Genomic DNA, 20,485 nt, shown 5'->3' with positions numbered 1-20,485 from the left:
AAGGGACAGGCTAAAATAATTTAAAATGTATAATTTGAAGAGTTATTAATTATTAGTTGGTATTAATTTATTCATTTTTGTTTCTCATATTTCTTTTTTCTGAGGTTCCTGGTCCGAGGATTCCACCAACCGCGAATCGAAAATATTCGGAAAAATTTTCATCTATTAAAATACAAGTAAAACTTGAATTTGCTTGTATTTTAAGTACTTTTGTTTTATTCTGTGCATCTCTCTTTCAAGTCATTAAAAGAAAGCAATATGTATTAAGTGCCGAAAAAAAAAAAAAAATACGTTGTTGTTGAGCTGATATTTAAGCCTTAGATGTCTGTACTGAATATGTTACTTGTCATTATTCCCTAAACAATACAGTATAACGACTATTTAAAAATATTACGACAGTAAATATTAATAGTTGTTATATTGCATTGAGTTGAATTATTATATAAATACTCTACGGATGATTTAATTAAAGAATATGGGTGGGTATCCTTAGGTTATACGCAAATATTAGGTCATTTTATATAAACCTAAGGGGCTTGAGTTCCGCGGATTTTGTTATCCGCGGGGGTCCTAGACCCAATCCCCACAGCGACTGAGAGACGATTGTATATAAATAGCATATAATTGAAGTAATTTGAGCTATTGTGCTACGAACAAAGTAACAATTAAAACGATAAACGTTTAACGTTTAAAGCATTACTTAAAACTGATAACGATTACACGTTATCACTCACATGTTAAAGCTGATAGCTCGAAAAGCTTAAAATATTTATTTATTTAAGATAATAATAACAATAAACGAAACTGATTACAATATCCAATTTGTTTTGGGATATGATAAATCTGATAACATTAATTAACAATATCTGTAAAAATATAGTAAACGGATTCTACTAGATTTGTGTTATTTTTTAATACGGTTGAGAAATATCATGTTAGCATATAGTCTACTTAATTTAAAGATATAAATTTGTTGGATTGAATAAGAATTTTTTAAATTTTAAAATTATTTTTACTTTTAGTTTCTATTCAAAAACTTTGCGTTATTTTCTTCCTTAGCTTCACAAAAATGTTTATAGAATAAAAAGATTTTCTTAAAATTCATATGCCATATGAATTTTGACTGATTTTCTTATAACTATATCATGAGTTGGACGAGTATAACCTATGCAATTCAAGCCTATTTAATTTAGGAATAATTTAATTTTTATGTTACTGTATCACAAATTTCTATAAAATTTAATTTTATAGAAATGTATTTTATTTATTTTTTAAATTTTACAATATTTTTTAATAAATACTTTCATATAGTCTACGTATAAAATATCTAGACTTATATATTCAAGACCATTTAGCATTTGTTTGTGGACCTAGATTAGAGCGGACTCTTTAGCTCCATTGCGGGTTCCATTTTGCTTAATTTTTTGAACAAACGAAATACGTAAAATATTATTAATAATTATAAAATACTTTATTAATGAAATGCACTTTTAAAAATTTTTATTTTTTGTTAGTAAAAATAATATTAAGTTATAAAGGTAGTAACCACTATGGGCTCCTATGTTTTCTCCAAATTGGAAAAAATTCCCTGTTCCTTTCTCGGTGGTCCTGCTGGTATCACACTTTAAAATGCGAATACAGTCTAATGTGCAGTAAATTTTATATATTTTTTCTGATAACATATAAGCATTTCCTGATATCAAGTAAATTGGGTTTATCAAATCTTTTTATGTTGGAATCTTAAGGACTTTTTTAATTTAAAAAATTGAAAACTAATACATTAAAAGATTTGAAAAGCTATGAAAACTTATGAAAAGTTTGATTTTATAGTTTCATAAATGGTTATTATTTAAATTATAATTATATAGTGATATTATAGTTCTAATAATGCATATTTTATTTATACAGAACTATAATTTCAAACCGTATATAGCCTGATCTATTTTATTGTGTATTATAAACAATTTTGGAGTGGGATAAAATTTGATATTAAAAAAAAATCGTTTACATTATTTAAATAATATTTCTTTTATTCAAATATGCTTTCCTTAATTTTAGGAAACTAGAAAGATAAATATTACAGAGTAATATGATATTCTGAGTTCATTTGTGGATTTCCTGTCAGCGTTCCAGTGATGAACTATAAAAGTTGAATAATTGCTATAGAATGTGTCGGGTGATATATTTTTTCTAGATTTATTACTGAAACGAGCTTCTTAAGCAGTTTTACAGCTTACAGAAGTTAACATCCACGAGAATAATCTCTGAATTTTAGGGACCGTCCATTAATTACGAGTAATTACGTCCATTAATTTTTGAGCCACTTTTGATTTCCCTTTCTCACCGTTTTGTAATAATAATGTATACGTTTTGCAAAATTCCATACCTTTTAATTACGTGTACAATAGTTTACGGATTCACTTGACATTGCAGAAGCGACTTAAAAACTTCTGCAAATATTTTTAAACTGATAATTTATTTTCAGGATTAATAAGTAGGTTTATAACAACAAATTCGCATGCTATTAATAACTTATCACTAAAAAAAAGACCATGTAGACAATGTCTCAACCACCTTCCTCCTCTTCGTGTACAAAGATATACTTTTCACAATTCGCTTCCCTCCCTTATACCGAACACATAAATTAATGGACGGCCCATTACAGTGTGGTACAAATAATTCTTGAAATTATTAGTTAAGCTTATATCGTAATAATTCTTTAAAAGCATACAATTTTTATAATTTCATGTTCATAATTTTTACAATTTCTTGTTCTTGTTCTTAAGAGTAAAGACCAAAGCCTAATTTAGACTTGTTGCCTTGTGCTACACCATACAAGAGGCCTTTCCTGCTACACCAAGTAACAATGAGAAATATGGATAAATTACTTTTAAGATTAGAAGGAAGCCCTTCGTAGCGTGAAAGCTTCTTAAGCCACATCTTATTTATCTTATACTGTACATAAATCCGGCTTAAGATTTAATTTAATTTAAAGTTAATAATTTTGTACTTTTTAATATTGTCTCTAAATAAGATTTTCATATTGTACCCGAAATTTCTTATAGTATGAACTAACAATTTACAGAAAACGCCAAATTTTTCGACTAATATACAATTAATATGATAACACGTCAATGCTTTAGTTTAAATATAGTGAAATTTTAAATTTTATTTTTTGAATTGATTTTAATTAATTAATAATAATTTCATAAATATTATTGAAACTCATAACTCGAAACATTTCTTAATTCGAAATACGTTTAAATTAAATAGGAACCGTACAAGATTAAAAATCTATGTTAACAGGTATGAAAGTTAAACAATGTAACAAATGACATTTTGCAAAACATAGCAAAGATGGAGTTAAAAGACAAAATCAAAACAATTTAAATCGGTTTTGGTCACGAGAGGGCAGTAATTGTCATTAGACGTTGCTTTGCTTTATACTTGAAGTGTTGTCGCTACGTTGATGAACATTACTGGTTGGAACAAGATAAAATAACGAAGGTAAGTGTTATTACGTTTATTTTAGTTATTTAACTTGTAAAATAGGTATATATAGTTGGATTACAGTTAAATATTACTAAACGTATAACGTAAAGTCGAGGGCGAGTTTTGCTATGAAGCAGTTGGCAGCCATCTTTAGAACGAATCAAAGGTTGGACGGACGAAGATATTAATCCGTTTTCATCCGCGAGTTGATTTGTTCTAAACTGACATTTGTTTCACCATTCACTTATTATATTAAAGTATCCATATTTGAAATGATTAGTTACAATTTAATAAAATGATAAAAATAATGTTCTAAATGAATTTTCGTTTGGCGTTTAATTTCTATTCTTATGCTTTTTTAAATAATCTTTAAGACTTGTATGGAATAAAATGAGAAATATTCACGCTGACAGTAATTTCTGTCAGTTCTGTTCTTGTTTTCTCCAGACATTTAATGCTACCTCAAATAAGCTTGCCAAATTTGCATTAAAAAAAAAAAAAAAAAAAAAAAATATATTTATGTATAATTGTGAGATATAAATATAAAGTTAGCTTTTTTTTTGACTTATATTTATGCATATGTAATATTAGATTTTATCATCTAATACTTTGAGTTTGACTGATTTCTCCAAAGGACATTTGGATAAAAACTATGTAAAAGTTAAATAAGAAACTAAAATATTTATTAAAAAACATTACATTAAAATGTTCTGAAAATTTTGAAGAATTTTTATTAGTTTATGTATAATTTATAAATATGAAGAAAGGGAGAAAATTGATTTATGGACTTTTTTTTACTTACACCAATCATATCAAACTACACAGATAATTTAGAAGATTTTTAATCTGTATCTAATTACAAAGTAATAATTTTAATTTACTAATAATGCTACAATGAATAAATTATTATGTGAATATAATGCAAGAGATGAAAGAAGTCTACAGTTAATTTTATTTTAATTTAATTTCCATGTTGCTTTATAAGCTTATGTCAAGCATCAAATATATGAAGAAACTATTGAAGAAGCCAGAAATGTTTTAATAGAATAACATTCAAAAATATTTGTTTTTCTCTTTTCCATTGTCAGACCTTAGTTTTTTTTAGGTAATATTTGAAGTTAAATTTTCCAAACAAATATTCCATTTAAGCATATGGAACAAGAAATACATGCATAGGAATGTTTTATAAATTGTTTAAATGTTAAGTGATTTGGTTGATTTACAGTAACACTGAAATACTATGGTAACAAACACAAAATAGTACTGAGTTGAACATGGTGTGTCTACAAAGCAGAATAAGTAGTGATAAACATAAAGGATCAGATAATACAAAGGAGGAGAATGCTGATTTCAACTGGTGTGTGAACATTGAGAACTTTGGGCTCCGAAACATATGGATTTCAGTTAATGCTTTTTCAAACCAACAGACATGCCAATATAACTCTGCCTATGTGTTTTGTTTTTACTTTATTTTATAAACCATCTTTGTCTATTAAGGTTTTAACAAATTTTTAAAAGATTCCTGACTATGCATTCAATGTTCTGTATACTGAAATGGAATATTTGTTTTAGGACATTGAATTTCAAATGTTTAAACAACTTACATCTGATGATGGGACAGAGAATATTCTGAAAAGGTTTCTTTATTGTATTGGAATGTGTTTCTAATTACTTAAATAGTTCTTTGAATGTTTGTTTGTTTGCTTTATATATAACAATTAATTTTGGTTAATATTCTTTTGCTTTACTTTCTCTAGTGTTTAAGAATGAGATTTATTCCTGCAGATAGATAAATTTTAATTTTTAAAGTAACTTGCATTGGCACTAGAGAATGTAAAAGATGTTTTAATAGTAAAAATTATAGGCTTTTTCTAAATGTTTCTGTAATACATAGCTAAAAATATAATTGTATTTCAGCATTTTGTAACACTTAAATATCTCAATTGCATTTCATGTAAATTTAGTATGAACATATTAAATTTGATAAAATATAGCTTAAAACATAGTTGTGATTATTTATATGAATTTTATTGCTTGGAATATGGTGCATTAATTTTAGTTCAGAAATATTTAAAAAATATATAACAAATGTTTAAAATTAAATTACAAGAAATTACATAATTTGCATTTAAATTGATTGCTTTTCATCAGATAGGACAACATTTTAAATATACAGTAGAGCGTCGATAAGTGGAACCAATTGGGGACTGGGGTCCTTCCAGTTAATGATTTGTTCCAGTTTCCGACTTTGTACGAAAAAATACATTAACCTGTCCGATGTTCAAATTTTTCTCCGTTGCGTATCGCTTCCTGTTGAATTTTTCTCCGTTGCGTGTTGCTTCGTGTTGAATTTTCGTCTGTTTTAAGCCTAACGAAAATTTTTATAATAATCATCGAGGCTATCGTATCGTTAAAAATTATTTCTGCATTTTGTACAAACAAAATAAATATATTAAAGAATATAAAAAACATGAAAATTATACTTTAGAAGTAAATTTAGTATCAAAAACATTCGATTCAGCACGACACAGTCCGACTGAAAATCGTTCCACTTTCCGGCCATTCCACTTATCGACGCTCTACTGTATATCAACCAAATACATTAATGTTAATGCTTGATATCTATACAGAGCAGAAAATATATTGGGAAGAACTTTCTAAAGACTTGATGATGACAAGTTAAGTTGAAAATGTTTGTTCTTAAGATTGATACCTGAAGTCTAATTGCTAAAGAAACAATCTTTCCATGTTTTGATGATAATTTGAAGTGGAAGTGGTTTTGAAATATATATTATATATATAAATGGATAATGTAGTTGATTATATATACACAGCATAAAACCACTAACAGAATTTTATTTGAAGTCAAACATCATTTTATGATTTGGATTATTATAAATATCAATAGAACAGTAGTGGTATGGTTGAATATAAACTATTAATAAATTAATAAACCAATTTATTAATAGTTTATATTCACTGTAATAGTATATGTACTGCTTTAGTTTGATTTTTTTTAAACATAAATCAAGATTATTCATGTTTTCAATTTTGCCAATTATCAGTGGTAAAGTAGTTAAACATAATTTTAAAAGAAAATTGTTTAACAGTTCTTTAAAAATGGCTGCTTTGGGGAATGTTGTTTTGAAATGTGCATTCCTGGTGGTGATTGATAAAATACAAATAAGCATTTACTCAGATGTTTTTTGTATTTAAAAGCTCTAATTAAAGTAGTATATTGATTTTTTTTTTTTTCCACATCAGAAGAATCAGTGCTATTGACTGAAATTTTAATTTATATTTGGTTATTTGAGATTTATCATATTTAATAGAATAAAGCAGCTAGATACAGTACATCTAACATGGTCAGCAGTGTGTTTTATGATTAGTATCAGTAATATACTTACTTCTAGATTTCTTTGAAGTTCCATATTCTGTAATTTTAAGTATGAAGAATGTGTGAGTATTTATTGTACAAAATTTTAAAATAAAGTAGGCATTTTTGCATAAATTTTATGTTTCTTTGATTAATAATTACAGATGTGTTGACTAGTCATTTGAATTTTATTTTATATTTTAATTTTTGCTGGAGTATTAAAAAAAATGAAATTTTCAATTTATAGTGAATATAAAAAATAAAGTTTTCCTCAAATGATATCTATCTTTATTTAAATTGGTATCGTTTAACAAATTTTATGTAATACAAACTTATAATTGTTTAATACAATCTTTTTAGTAAATGAATGAAATAAAACAACCAAGAAATGGGTCTCTAAAATAGGTTACTGCCAAAAGTGGCAGTCCTGTGACACAGGTTATCACTGAATTAGGAATTGTGAAATGAGGAGTGCTAAAATAGAGTATTGTCAAAGTGGGCATTGAATAGAATCTCCAGGGGAATGTTGAATTGAATTACTGCTGAAAAGGAAAATATTGGATAGGAAAAACATTGTCATTTCAGTTGCAATATTCATACTTCTAGTTAGATAGGCAATTGTTTTTAAATAATTTTTAATTTTCTCCCTTTTTTGAAAGAAGTAAATATATCCAGAACAAATATTAATTCTGAGTTGTGTATAGTGAAAAGATTTTTTATGAATTTTTTTTTTATTATTAAAAACAATGGAGGAAATACTTTAAAGAAAAGAAATACATAATTTTTGTAAGCAATGAGAAAAACTTAGCTGTTTGTTGTAACCTACTTAGAACTAAAAATACTTGAAATGACGAGAATTCTTTTGCATGCATAAAGGTTTGACATTAGAAAAGCTAAATTCTGACAGTGACAATGAAGACAGTTTGTGACATTCAAATCATTTGATATTTTATCTGTTTTGTGACTACTATTTAAAAATTAATCATCTAAAATTATAAATCTTATTTCTTAATAAAGTAGATGTAATTTACATTTTGAATTAAAATTACATCTATTTTATTGTTTGGAAATAATTTATTCTTTTTTTAATTTTACAAATAAATTTATATAACTACAGCTTTAAAATATCTGCTTCTTGTATCAGCATGTGACAATAGGATTATAACCATTGACTAAAAGTATAGCAGTTATCTACCAATTAGAGAAAATTGATTGATTGTTGAATTATAAGCATTCCATTAAATCTCTGCTATAATAGTAATTTTTAAAAAAATTAAATACAGAAAGACCTAGAAATTACAGAACATTGTAGAATAGTGTTTTGATACATTACATTAGAATAGACAAGTCATTCCATCTGCTACTTTTGATAATTCATGACTTTATTCCTCTAACTGCAGCCCATGGCTATCCATGGGCTGCAGTTAGAGGAACAAAACAGAAATGGAGTTGAGTTTTGATTTATTCTATTTATAAAAATGTAAAATGGGAATAATTCTAAATGTAATTATGTATTTTAACTTATTAAATATCACTATTACAAATATTTATTAAAAACTTCTAAAAAAAAACTTTATTCCAAATGCAAAAATAATCACTGTATAAACATTTGTTTGAAATATTTTAGTGTAATTGGATAACAATGACTACAGTAAAAGAAGATTAAAAAATACATAAAATGAAATCATAAATGAAAATGAGAGAATTTAGTTAAATTGCAAAGTTTTTTTCACTGCTAAATCTATACATAAAAACTCTCCCCCCCCTGTTGTTCTTGTTACAGTTTTTATTGTCAAAGTCCAGTGTTTCTCAGTCTGGAAATTCATTTTCCATTAAAATACAGTACCATAACAATCTGCCAGAATTTTAATTTCTATTAATGTAACAATACTGGATATGTCACATGCTCTTTAAAGGGTTTCTGACAAGGAATGGTATATACCAGGGGTGGACAAGCAAGAGTTCAGTGGGAGGCAAAATGTAGGTTTTGCAAAATGCATGAGAGCTGCAGTTCTGTACTGTTGTGGCAGATAGTATGGTAAGGTATGTGATTTTATTATATAATATAAAACAAATATTGAATTTTTTAATAAACATATTTTCACAAAATTATAAAAATAAAATTGTAAAAAAAAAAATAAAAAAAAAAACAGAAATTAACACTTTCAGCAAGAGCCGCACGTGACTCAAAAAGAGCCGCATTTGCCCATGTCTGGTATATACTCTCTAATATACATATGGTTGTGTTCAATTCTAGATGGTTCATTGAAATTAGTGGTAGGATGAACCTATTTTAATTATATGAAACAAACATTAGCTTTTTTAGATATTTGATTGAATTTAATTTAAGAATTGTTGCTAGGCCTGCATTGGAATAACAACTGAGTTCTATAAAATTTTTATGCATTGACCTATTATTAAAGGCTTTTTTCAATAATATTGAGTATATGTTTGATATTTAGAATCAAATGTAATGCAAATTTGGTTTTATTTAAAAAGCAACCAAACTTTCTGATATGCCCTTTTATATATTCTGTTCCTGAAAGGATACTCAAAAATAACATACAATAAACGTTTTCTAACTGTTAACACTGTAGAGAGTAATACACTGTCACGAACAAAAACCTTTTTTTTTTTTTATCATTGTTGTATTCGGCAGAAACACACTAAAAAAGTTTTTTTTTTTGTGACAGTGTATTCAAAAATAGAATAATTTTAATAAACATTACTAATAGGTAATAATGTAGATCATATGTAGGTCAACCTGTAATGATATGCCCACTTTTGGCTTGCAAATAAATAAATAAATAAATAAAAATATATATATACACATAAAATCCATTGTTAGAAGTAAACATGAGCACTTTACAGATATTCCTTTTGTTATTAACACTTATATTTAGTTTTCAGTTTTACACCTTTTACTTAACTGAATTCATAAAAATAGCACTAAAAATTGTCACCTGCATAACTGTAACACACATGCAGTTCAAATTAACAAGGATTTCCTGTAATTAAGATAGTTCGAAATTTCATTAGTTTGTAACCGTACTCTTTTGTCCTTGCCTAGGATATAGAGATTTACGTGTTAAGGAATTTGGTTAGTTTGAAATATAGTTACTTTGAAATTTGAAGTGAAAATTCTGTTTTAACTGTGATATGCCTATGTCAACTCCTTTGTTTAGATCGAAGTGCCTCCCATACTATAAGAGAATAGACTAAGAATAACTTTAATCTGGTCAGTATGATTTTGCTTTTACAGGAACACATTTTATGGTGTCTCCTTACTACTTGACTACCCTTTTTCTTTCTTTCATAAAATATGGCTGGGTTTCAAGATTGCAAGATTGGGCTACAAGTAGCAGATTGCAATATTTGTGGGTATCTAGGTTATTACATTTGGGCGACTTACTACTTTTAGGGCTACTTTATCCTGTCCTGCATTGTTCCTGAATATTTTCGTGTTGATCTCATTTGACCTGCATGGGTGTTCCTGAATATATTCGTCTTTGCATCGGAACGTTTTTGGTACTAATGTCACTGTGTCATAATTTTTATATTAAAACAAACTTTTGAAATAAATTTTTTTGTTTTATATTTATTAATATATCTATTTTTGTTTGTGAAAAATATTAAAAAAAAATTTTTGAACGATAAAATAGCCATGATTTAGGCTAGCATTTCGAGGAATTCTGCTCTATTTTTTTACAAAACCTAAATGGCAACCTGTGAGGTTCTCACTGGACATATGCTGTTTACCTACAGTTTATATTAATTTACTTATTTTTGTTAATTAATAATGATGTCATATTCAGGTTTCTTAATAAATTACATCAGTTACATGGCATTTGGGATATACAGAAATAGGTGAATCTCAAATAATTCAAAAGCTGCAGATATTTTGAACTAACAAGGATTTCCTGTACTACTTTCCAGGTAACATTATTTTCATTGTACAGTACTTTTCTGTTAACAGGACACCAGCTGATATGTACAGCAACAGGTAAGATTCAAGCTCTGAATGAGGGGTTTCACATTACCCCAGAATTGTTGACCTTTACGAGATATTTGCCTCCAAAGATGAGTTTTTAACACGTATCAGTATACTGCATATGCTATACATTTTGCATGTAGACGTGTGCTTTTGTGCTCATCTCGGTACCCGGGTGGAGCGAGCCTCATACCCCCTAAAACTATATAACATCAAATACTCTATGAACAGTCAAGTGGGCTACTTGAAGCTGGCATGGTCGCATGGGCTAAATATTTAAATGTGATAGTCTTAGCTTAGCAATGTGGACAGTATTGCACATCAGATTAAAGTTACAAGTGATGTCCCATTAACAGAAAAGAACCCATTGTACTTCAATGCATATACATGAATATTTAGAATTGTAAACTAAAAACTTTTATTTAACCAGATATCTGGTTAAATAAAAGTTTGGCAAAAAAAGAACTGCATTTTTTTTGTAGTCAATAAAGTCTGTGTATTAAGTTTTCCTAAGCAATTTTATGCTTACTTTTAACAATTTGAAGAGAGAACAAAAAGTGATCAAGTAGAAGTGTGTATAATTTAACTTGCAGTGATTCTGAAAGTACAGGTTAAATTCTGATGTAATTAATTTCATAATAATGAAATTTTTGAATAGCAAATAATTTTCTTGTCTTTGGATAAACATACATGTGGATCATTTCAGATATCTTTGCTGGGCTTCTTCACATATCTAATGCACAGTACTCAGTTTTGTCTATTTCAACTTTTCAAAATTTGAGCTCCTGTACCAAAAATACATGGTGACATTGTCAGATTTGTTAAACAATCTGTTTAGTAAGTAGACTGACCCTGTTGGTATGCATTTTTACAGCCTGGTCAAGATTTGTGAAACAAGCTGTAATAATAAATTGTGTAAGAGAGACCTCATTTTAATGAATCAATAATGTAATATTTTTTTATTGCAAAGCCTAATCTTCTCTACTCTAGATACATAAAAATTATATTCTTTTTTGGCCCAATATGTTTAGTCATATAGTGTGTGATCTGCAGTCTGGGAACAGCATGCTTAGAAAAAAATACTTTGTAAACTTTTTTTTACTTTATTATGGTAATATTACAATCATTACATAGCTAATTTATTTTGTTGTTATTCTAATTTATTAAAAAAAATAAGTGTGCAGAAAAAACAAATGCCAGAAAGATGAGTAAAATATCAACATTTTTTTTTTTTGACATTATCCAATTCTAATTGAGCCATTTATTTCCAGAAACTAAAGTCTGAATACTTTCTGCATATTTTTCTTGTTAGTGAATTAGAAAATATATTCTGATTACTGTGTTTGATTCAATGCTATTAAAAATTAAGATATAATCAAATACCAATTACTAAACAATAAGTGCTTAACTTTGTCCATTATGAAATTTTGCTATATTGAATTAAATTTTTGTGATCACAAAGATTCATTGTAGTAAGATTGGACCTAAGTATAATAAACAGTCTGCTGAAAAATTTTATGAAACTGTGCATGATATTTTGATAATCTTATAAATTGTAGGGACTAAATTTGGTTATTTATTACCATAGATATTTTATTTGGCCTTTTATTTACAAAAGTTGTTACCACAATTTTTAAAAAGGTTGCAAATTTCCAATCCAGATGTTATACAATTGAACTTTGAGTGTTAAACTCCAAATAATCAAATCCATTTAAGTTATCCATCAATAGTTAGAATTTTTGGAGTTTTATGACCTAATTCAGAAATTCACATTCATAATTTAGATTAATAGAAAATGTAAACTAAAAAAAGTTCAGTAATTTGTAAAATATGTAGGAAGTTAGTCCATAAGTTTTTGGTATAATGCAAAGTTTTATTTTTGTTTTGTTGTAGAATATGAAATATGATTCATTTATAAATTCGAATAAAAATTTTGTTGAAATCTATTAATTCATTATATTGTTGATTTAACATTAGTTGGAATGAATTTTTGAAAATGTTTTTAAAGTTGAATATTGAGCTGTGATTTAAATTTTAATGAAAGAGTACGAAATACATTGGTGATTAAAAAGCATCTTGATGCTGTTTATGGAGCATCTCCTTCATATTCCATTGTGAAAGAATGGACAAAACAATTCTGATTAGTGATAAAATTTAAATAGTTGTACATGCCAATTTATACTATTAGAGAAAGATAATATTTCTGTAATAGGAAGTGTTTCTGTTGAAAACAAACCACAAGAAAGGCCTACTGAAATGGTTAATGAAGAAAACATCAATGTTTTGAAAGACTGTAGCTAAAAGCCAGAGAATTAACAGTAAAATCTGTTGTATCAAACACCACAGTGCTATGGATCTTACATGAACAACATTGTATGAACAAGATCAATAAGAGATGGGTGCTAAAACTTTTTTCTTCAATTCAGTTCAAAAGGTACAGCAAATGAGATGTTGCAAAGAGTTTTATCTCTAAAGATAGAGAAAAAAGTTGTCAGTTTGACAGAGGATCATGAATAAAAAAAAATCATGATCTATCAAAAAGAGAATTGGTGGAATGGAATCATCCTAGCTTTGGAAAACACAAGAAAAGGTAACAAAAATCCCCTCAGAATCCTAAAAAATTCCTGAATATGATTTTCTTTTGGGATCTTATTGACTTTTTAATGAATGCAATAAAACATTGTCACCAGAAAAATGCTACTTTCTTGCATCAAGGGATTCCATTAAAGAAACTGTAAGGTAAGCTGTCTTGCAGTGGTTCTTAACCTTTTTATACTTGTAGCCCACCAAATATTTCATAATTTTTTGTGACCCCCATGTTTTTTAATAATAATTTGTATTTGTTAAATTATCTATAATAAATTGATTTTTTTATTATTGCTTAATTTTTTTATAATAAATGTAAATCATAACTTTATTATTTCATTATCTATTTAAATAACATTCAAACTTCACAATTAAACATAAACATAAACTCATTCTTATTTTATTTTTTGTTAAAAATTAAACATGTCAATAAATCAATCCAAAGTCAATGCTAAAACTAAAACACCCACAACTTGTTGTAAAGATTTTGCATATCTTTTGCAAAAATATTTAAATTTTCAAAGCCTACTACTAAGCCTACTATTTTTCCTAATTATTTTTAAAATTCCAAGCATTAATAGTTTCTTAGAATTGCTTTGGAATAAAAGAAGTAAATACTATGGTGTAAGTAGCATATTTGCATTTATTTCTTCTGTACTAACAAAGTTGTTTGTAGGAAGAATTAAAAAATAAATAAATAAAAACTAAATAGGAAAACTTTATCTTTCTTATTTCACTTTTCAATACGATATTTGGTTAAACATCAATTTTCTTTTTATTAGCCTATATTCTGAAGGAAATTTTGTATAATTTGGCAGCCCCCTGGCAAACTTCTTATGGACCCTAAGGGGCCATGGCCCCCCTGTTAAGAATCACTGTGATAAAGCACCAGTGTACAAATCAATTATTGTGACAGCTATTCAAAAATGTGGCTTCAAAGAACTAAATTATTCACCTTACAGCTTTGATGTGGTTCCGGTAATTGTTTTCAAAATTGAAATCAGATTTACAGGAGAGAGAATTCAAGACTGATGAACTGCAGTCTGCAGTAATAGCACATTTTGAAGAGAAGGATTTGGACTGTTAACAGTTCTATACCTTTATAAAAATGGTGTTGTAAGGAATTGTTGACATACAAAGAGACTACAGTATATTGAAAAATTAAATTTATTTTTCTGTAGTAAATTAGGGCCAGAAATTTTTAACCTTACATATGTTGTTGATCTGTTTCATCATTTTCTGCTATAAATATTATAGGCTAAGTGACTAATAGGTCATTATTTGTAATGTCTGGTCATTACATGTAATGACTAAAACGACTGCACAGCTGATAAATATTAATTTATTGAATTGACCAGACATCATAAATAAAGCTATATTCCCTTTGGAAAATTTGATTTTCAAGAGGAAACCACTCCACTTTTTCATTGAAATAATTCATAAAAATAATTCTTAAAGTATTTTAAGAACAACATACTCATATAAGTAATATAGATCTATTATTTACATAACTGTTTAATAATCAACAGACACTATATAGTAGTTATAATCGTTATTAAAATAAATTTTGCTTTGGCAATTACTTTGCACATAGTTTTCAACAAAATTTTTCGGTTTGTTTTATTAATTGTATTAATTAAGATAATGTTAACAAAAAGTATTGTTAACAAACTTACATAATTAAAAAAAACTTCTGTAATGTTATTCGACTGACTGGCTAGTGTTTGTCAATGATCACTCCTCAAGGTATTGTTATCACTTTGCCCAACAGATGACAGCAGTGTTCATATTGACCTATCAGTATGATAAATTATGATAAAAGAATGCGAAATTTATTATGGGCCTGATTTTGTTTGTCATTATTTATGATGTACAGTACATATTAATCAGTTAGTCCATAACACATATATACATTACAAATTTTAACTTTTTATAATAAAAGTTTGTGCACTGAAGAATTGTTGAATATGCACTCTGAGGATTCCTCAGTGTTTCAGTACTAGCTAGCTTCGCTTTCATGTTTTGTCCGTTTGGTGTATCTTGCATTTTTTGTAAAATAAAATACTGTACTATATATAGCTTGTGTTTTGTAAATTTTAATAATTTAATTTTACTGCTATCTAAATAATACTGTATGTGTGGTGTGTGTTAGTCTAAATTAACACAAGGAAAAACTGCAAATCTCTAGTTCTCCTAAACCTTAACTCTTAACAAATACTGTTGACTAGATTAAAAAATACACACACACTTTTATTGCAATAATGTTATATAAAATATACGTGGTACGATCCAAAAGTTCAGGGAATGCAGTAATCTAAGACAACAAAAGCATGTATTTGAAGTTACAGCATATGAAATGGATTCTACCAAACCACCTCTACGTGTTCAGGTTAATTTCACCCATGTCATGTGATTAAACCTCGCGCTGCTGTTTAATTGCTGGAGTATCATTAATAACAACTTGCTGGGAAACAGGCAGTGAAGATGGGCCAGATTTTACTTTTTCAAATAAAGTTCAAATAAGGGCATTCCAGTAACAATGGCATTAGATAGCTTTGATTGTAATGTGTTAGAACAATCTTCTCTTTAACATTGATTAGATTTTTCATGGTTTCTATTTCTCCATAACTGCCTGTTTTAAAAGAAAAGATACATTTTCCATGGAAGAAGGTGACATGTCACTTAAAAGTACTTTATTCTTCCAAAAACAGTTTCTATATATAAATATTCCCTTCCATATAAGGAAAAAACACCATTTCTATTTTATAAATAGTCTGGTTTAGTTTGCATATGCCTACTTGCCTCAATGGTCTCAACTAAATTGGACTGAATATTTGAATAGTTTGAAATGAAAGTCAGCTTCTACTAAGATTCATTACTTTTCAGCTCTAAAATTTTTTTTGTTATAGATGTATCAGGTAAATACATTATAGGATTAGAACAATGAAAGATGCTATTTACTGAACAGTTATTAAATTACATGTAATGTGAAAGAGTAATTAGAGACAAACTTTGTTGTTAGGAAATGACAGAAAATGGAAGGTTAAAAGTTAATATAAAAAAGCAGTCATGAACACACTAAAATAAAAAAGGTGGTGGAAGATGTGAGGTTCTAAAACAAAAAGATTTAGTAATAGTTATCAGTGCACTAAGAGCATAAGAACTAGAAATAGAGAAGAAAAAAGTAAATTAGGATGAAGAAATAAGAATTATCAGTAATTTTTTTCATATAAAAAAAGTCTGGAGACAAAAAGGGAGAACAAGCACAATTCTTTCTCTTTGCTTTTTCTTAGAAATGAGGATGGTTAGATAGGTAATAGGAGTATAATTAAGATGAGAAAATATTTATATTTGATATAATTTCTTCAATTTAAAGAGAATAATAAAAGCATAAAGATTGAGATTATCACCATATGATGTGAAGAGATATTCAACAATGAAAATTTATGAAGTACAGAAGGAAAAGACTCAAGAAAAGACATTGAAATGGCAAGATAAAATATGATAGGAAAAAAATTGAGAGATTCCATGTGGTACTGATCAATGTAGTGATCTCTGAACATTTTGGGGTAAGATGAGAAGAAAAAGAATTATGCTATTAAAATATGTAACCATTCTTTGAAATAGTTTTTTCCTCCCCTATAAAATTATAAATTTTATATGCATTTTTGAGTGAATTGTTTTTTTTTACAAAACACTTTCATATAAATTAGTGATTTTGAACTCAAAAATATACATGATATAATTTATTTTGGGGAAGATATAATTAAACTAACATTATAACAACTGATCAAACAATTCATTTTATTTAAAAAATTCTAATGAAGACAAATCTGTCATTGTCAACATTAGAAGTAGGAAATTTTGACATTTTTAAAATATTTATATCCTGTGTTCCTAAATTGTCTGCCAGAATTATTTCAGTTTATTGAATGAATTGTAAATGACAAGTATTATCTATTAAAATTCTACAACTATACAAGAAAAATAAAGAACATAAAAACTATGCATCAAACAACAATCATAACAGAATTTGCTGAGCTGGTAATAATGGAAAGGCTGTTCCCCAAACAGGGATCATGTCAAATTTATCTCCTCTTATCATAGAATGAGCTAATTTTTATTAGATAATCTCTGAAAATTCTTATACAAAGCCTTGCAACATTGTCAGCAAACTGAATAACAAACATGAAACATTCTCTCTCGCTCTGAGTACTTATTTTTTTTCACTGACTCAACCTTTTACTCTTTCAAAACTTTATTTTAAAATGTTTTATCTCCATTCCTGTTCTTCTGAATAAAGCTTCATTGATCAGATGAAAAGCTTGCTAAAACATTAGTAAGGTCTCTCCCAAAAATTTAGGTAAAATGATTTTTCTTGACTAAATTTTAAAATACTGAACTGTCAATTGATGTATTGTGATCTCATTTCACTTAGTAAATCTCGTTAAATATTATTAAAAAAGATAAATTTAACAATTTAATAGTGATTAATTAAGATTCTTATAAAAATAGAAATTTTGCTAAACAGTTGTTGTTCCAAAAGTTTAGGTAAATTTAATAAGTTACATCAAAAAAAAACTTTTAATAGCTAATTGTGCTTCCATTATTTTTAATAATATCAATTCAATGCCAAATTGTGTGATTAACAAGAGTTTATAACAATTTTGATTTCAAGTTATTACCATGAATCTTCAATTGCACGTTTAAGTTCTGTAACATTAGAAAACTGATAATGCCCTGCCTACACCAGTCTAGCCATGATCTCTCATAAGTTTTCTATTGGGTTAAGGTCGACTTCTTGCAGGCCATTTCATAACATTAACACTTTGATTCTGAAGCTAATTTTTTGGCTGAGTTTGAACAATGAATGAGTGTGTTGCCCTGTTGAAATGTCCAGTTTGGACCACCTATCATTTTTCCTATAGGAAGGAGATTATGATCTAAGGTATCTTGATAATGTTCTGAAGTCTGCTATCCAGAAATAAATGCTAGACTGGAAATTCCATTGAATTCAAATGCTCCCCAAACCATTAGTGAGCCACCACCTTGTCTGCTATAAAACACTGTCTTCTTTTCTCAGATCATTCCAGTAGTAATTCCAGCCAAAAGGACCATCTAAGTTCCACTTTTTTTTTTTATCATTGAAGGGTGTACTTAACTGTTTCTTTCCACATGTAGCTTTTGGCCTATTCCAATTTTGCTTTAAGTTGTTCAGGTTTGAGAGATGATTTCTTCACACACCCTTGTTAATTTAATATAAGGATTTTTATTTATTATTCTGTGCACAATATTTTTAAAAATATTTAAGTTAGACACTTTTAAAACTTGTTTAACTGATAAATTTTGTCTAGATACCATTCTAATAATACATCTTTTATCTGTGGGTGATGTTACTTTGTCAACCTGAACATGTTACTGGTTTAAAATTTTATTTTCTTGCCAGAATTTTGTTATATTCCTGAAACTGTACAACCTATTTTGATTGAACTTTCAGTAACTGAATGTGTACTTGCTTTCAATCTCCAAATTTCACTTCTTATGAAAATTTGATTTTCTTTGGTGATATTGATTTTTCCTTAATCATTAATTTCAATAATAACCATTATAAAAACAAGATTTCACAAGATTTTATTGTTAAGTGATAACTGATGTCATTCATTATGAATTTGTCTAACAATTTGCTCAGAAACAAAGTATTATTATTACCTAAACTTTGGAACAGCAAAATCTAACAAAATTTCTATTGTATAAGTAACAAATATATATATATTTATTTATGGTGCAGTTTTTTATATAATTTAAAAAAAAATCAATCTTCTAAAAAAAACCTAAATGTTTTTTAAAAAGTTTCTATTATTCTAAGCAATTTAATAACTTTTAAGGTTTAAATTTATCATGTTAATGACATTCTAGTATGATGGATTTTGACATCATTTCTTATTAAATCAATTGAAAGTTCAGTATTTTAGGTAAAATGATTTTTGATGAAAAAACTTACTTTTGGGCAGACCTTATAATCTTAGTGGTGGTGTTGTTTTTACCTCATTAAAGTTTTTTTATTTTCAATAACAGTGGTTAGTGTTTTTCTTTTTTAAATTTGTTTAGTTTCCAGTATGTAATGATTATTCTGGAAATTAATAAAATTTCACCAGTTGTTTTGCCATTTTGTTTTATATCACTGTATTGCAATTTTCTATCTATTCATTATTCTATGCAAATGACTGACATTCACAGGAACACCTCACACAAATTAAAGTTACCTTGTACTTTGCCTGTTATTTTGATAGCTGATTAACAAATTTGAGATTTGATGGAATAGTTTTTTACTGTGTTTATCACAATTTCTTTTCTATAATAGATGATAATCTTGAATTATGCATACTTTTGTCTATTTTCTAGTTAACATCTTAAAGTAGAATTATGTAATTTGCAGTATTATAACTTAAGAACATAGACAAAAAGTCAAGCATTCCATATGTGATTATGAAAATTCATACACAATTTTTTACAAAATTATTTTATTTTACGAATAATAATTAAAGTTTGATTCCCAGATATTTGTGAATACAATTAGCATAGATGTTTTATTGCTTTCTTACTTGTTGAGTTAGTAATTTTTATAAATTGCATTTAAATCTTATCTAGTTGAGTTGGAATATTATAGAAAGAAATACATATGAGTGTCCAGTGCATATATATGTGACAGATTGTAAGTAATTGCTTCTATTTTGCTTATCAATTAAAAAAATGTGCTAACTTTTAGCAATTTTAATCTCAATTTTTCTCTATGGCAAGTAGCATGTCTCTTGTATGTTTCACATGTATTCTGGAAAGTATACCTGGAAATATACTATTATGACCATCACAAACAAAACCAAAACTGTGTGTTTAGTTTTTACTTCTCTTTATATTTTGATTTTATTTTCTTAAGAAGCTTTGCAATCATTATTACATGACCTTATAATAAGTTTTGGCAGCAAATTTGTGTGATTTTGATTTGAAATAGTTGGTTGAATAACATCTGGCAACAAAGTAGT

At 27.3% G+C, this 20,485-nt stretch overlaps 1 protein-coding gene across 2 annotated transcripts in view; it reads left to right on the top strand.

Annotated features, from left to right (window-relative positions):
* Positions 1 to 3,360: 3,360 nt before the first annotated feature.
* The window catches only part of me31B (ATP-dependent RNA helicase me31b), a 70,536-nt gene continuing 53,411 nt past the window's right edge, over positions 3,361 to 20,485 (top strand). Inside the window, exon 1 of one of the 2 annotated variants that reach the window (XM_067282342.1) lies at positions 3,361 to 3,507. The gene's annotated coding sequence lies outside the window, so the exon portion shown is untranslated. The remainder of the gene's footprint in view (positions 3,508 to 20,485) is intronic. The other variant, XM_067282343.1, reaches the window with a different exon arrangement.

This window comes from Centruroides vittatus, unplaced genomic scaffold, assembly GCF_030686945.1.
Source record: "Centruroides vittatus isolate TY-2023 unplaced genomic scaffold, ASM3068694v2 contig_954, whole genome shotgun sequence".
NCBI classification, from domain to species: domain Eukaryota; kingdom Metazoa; phylum Arthropoda; class Arachnida; order Scorpiones; family Buthidae; genus Centruroides; species Centruroides vittatus.
This window is presented reverse-complemented; position numbering and strand designations above follow the sequence as displayed.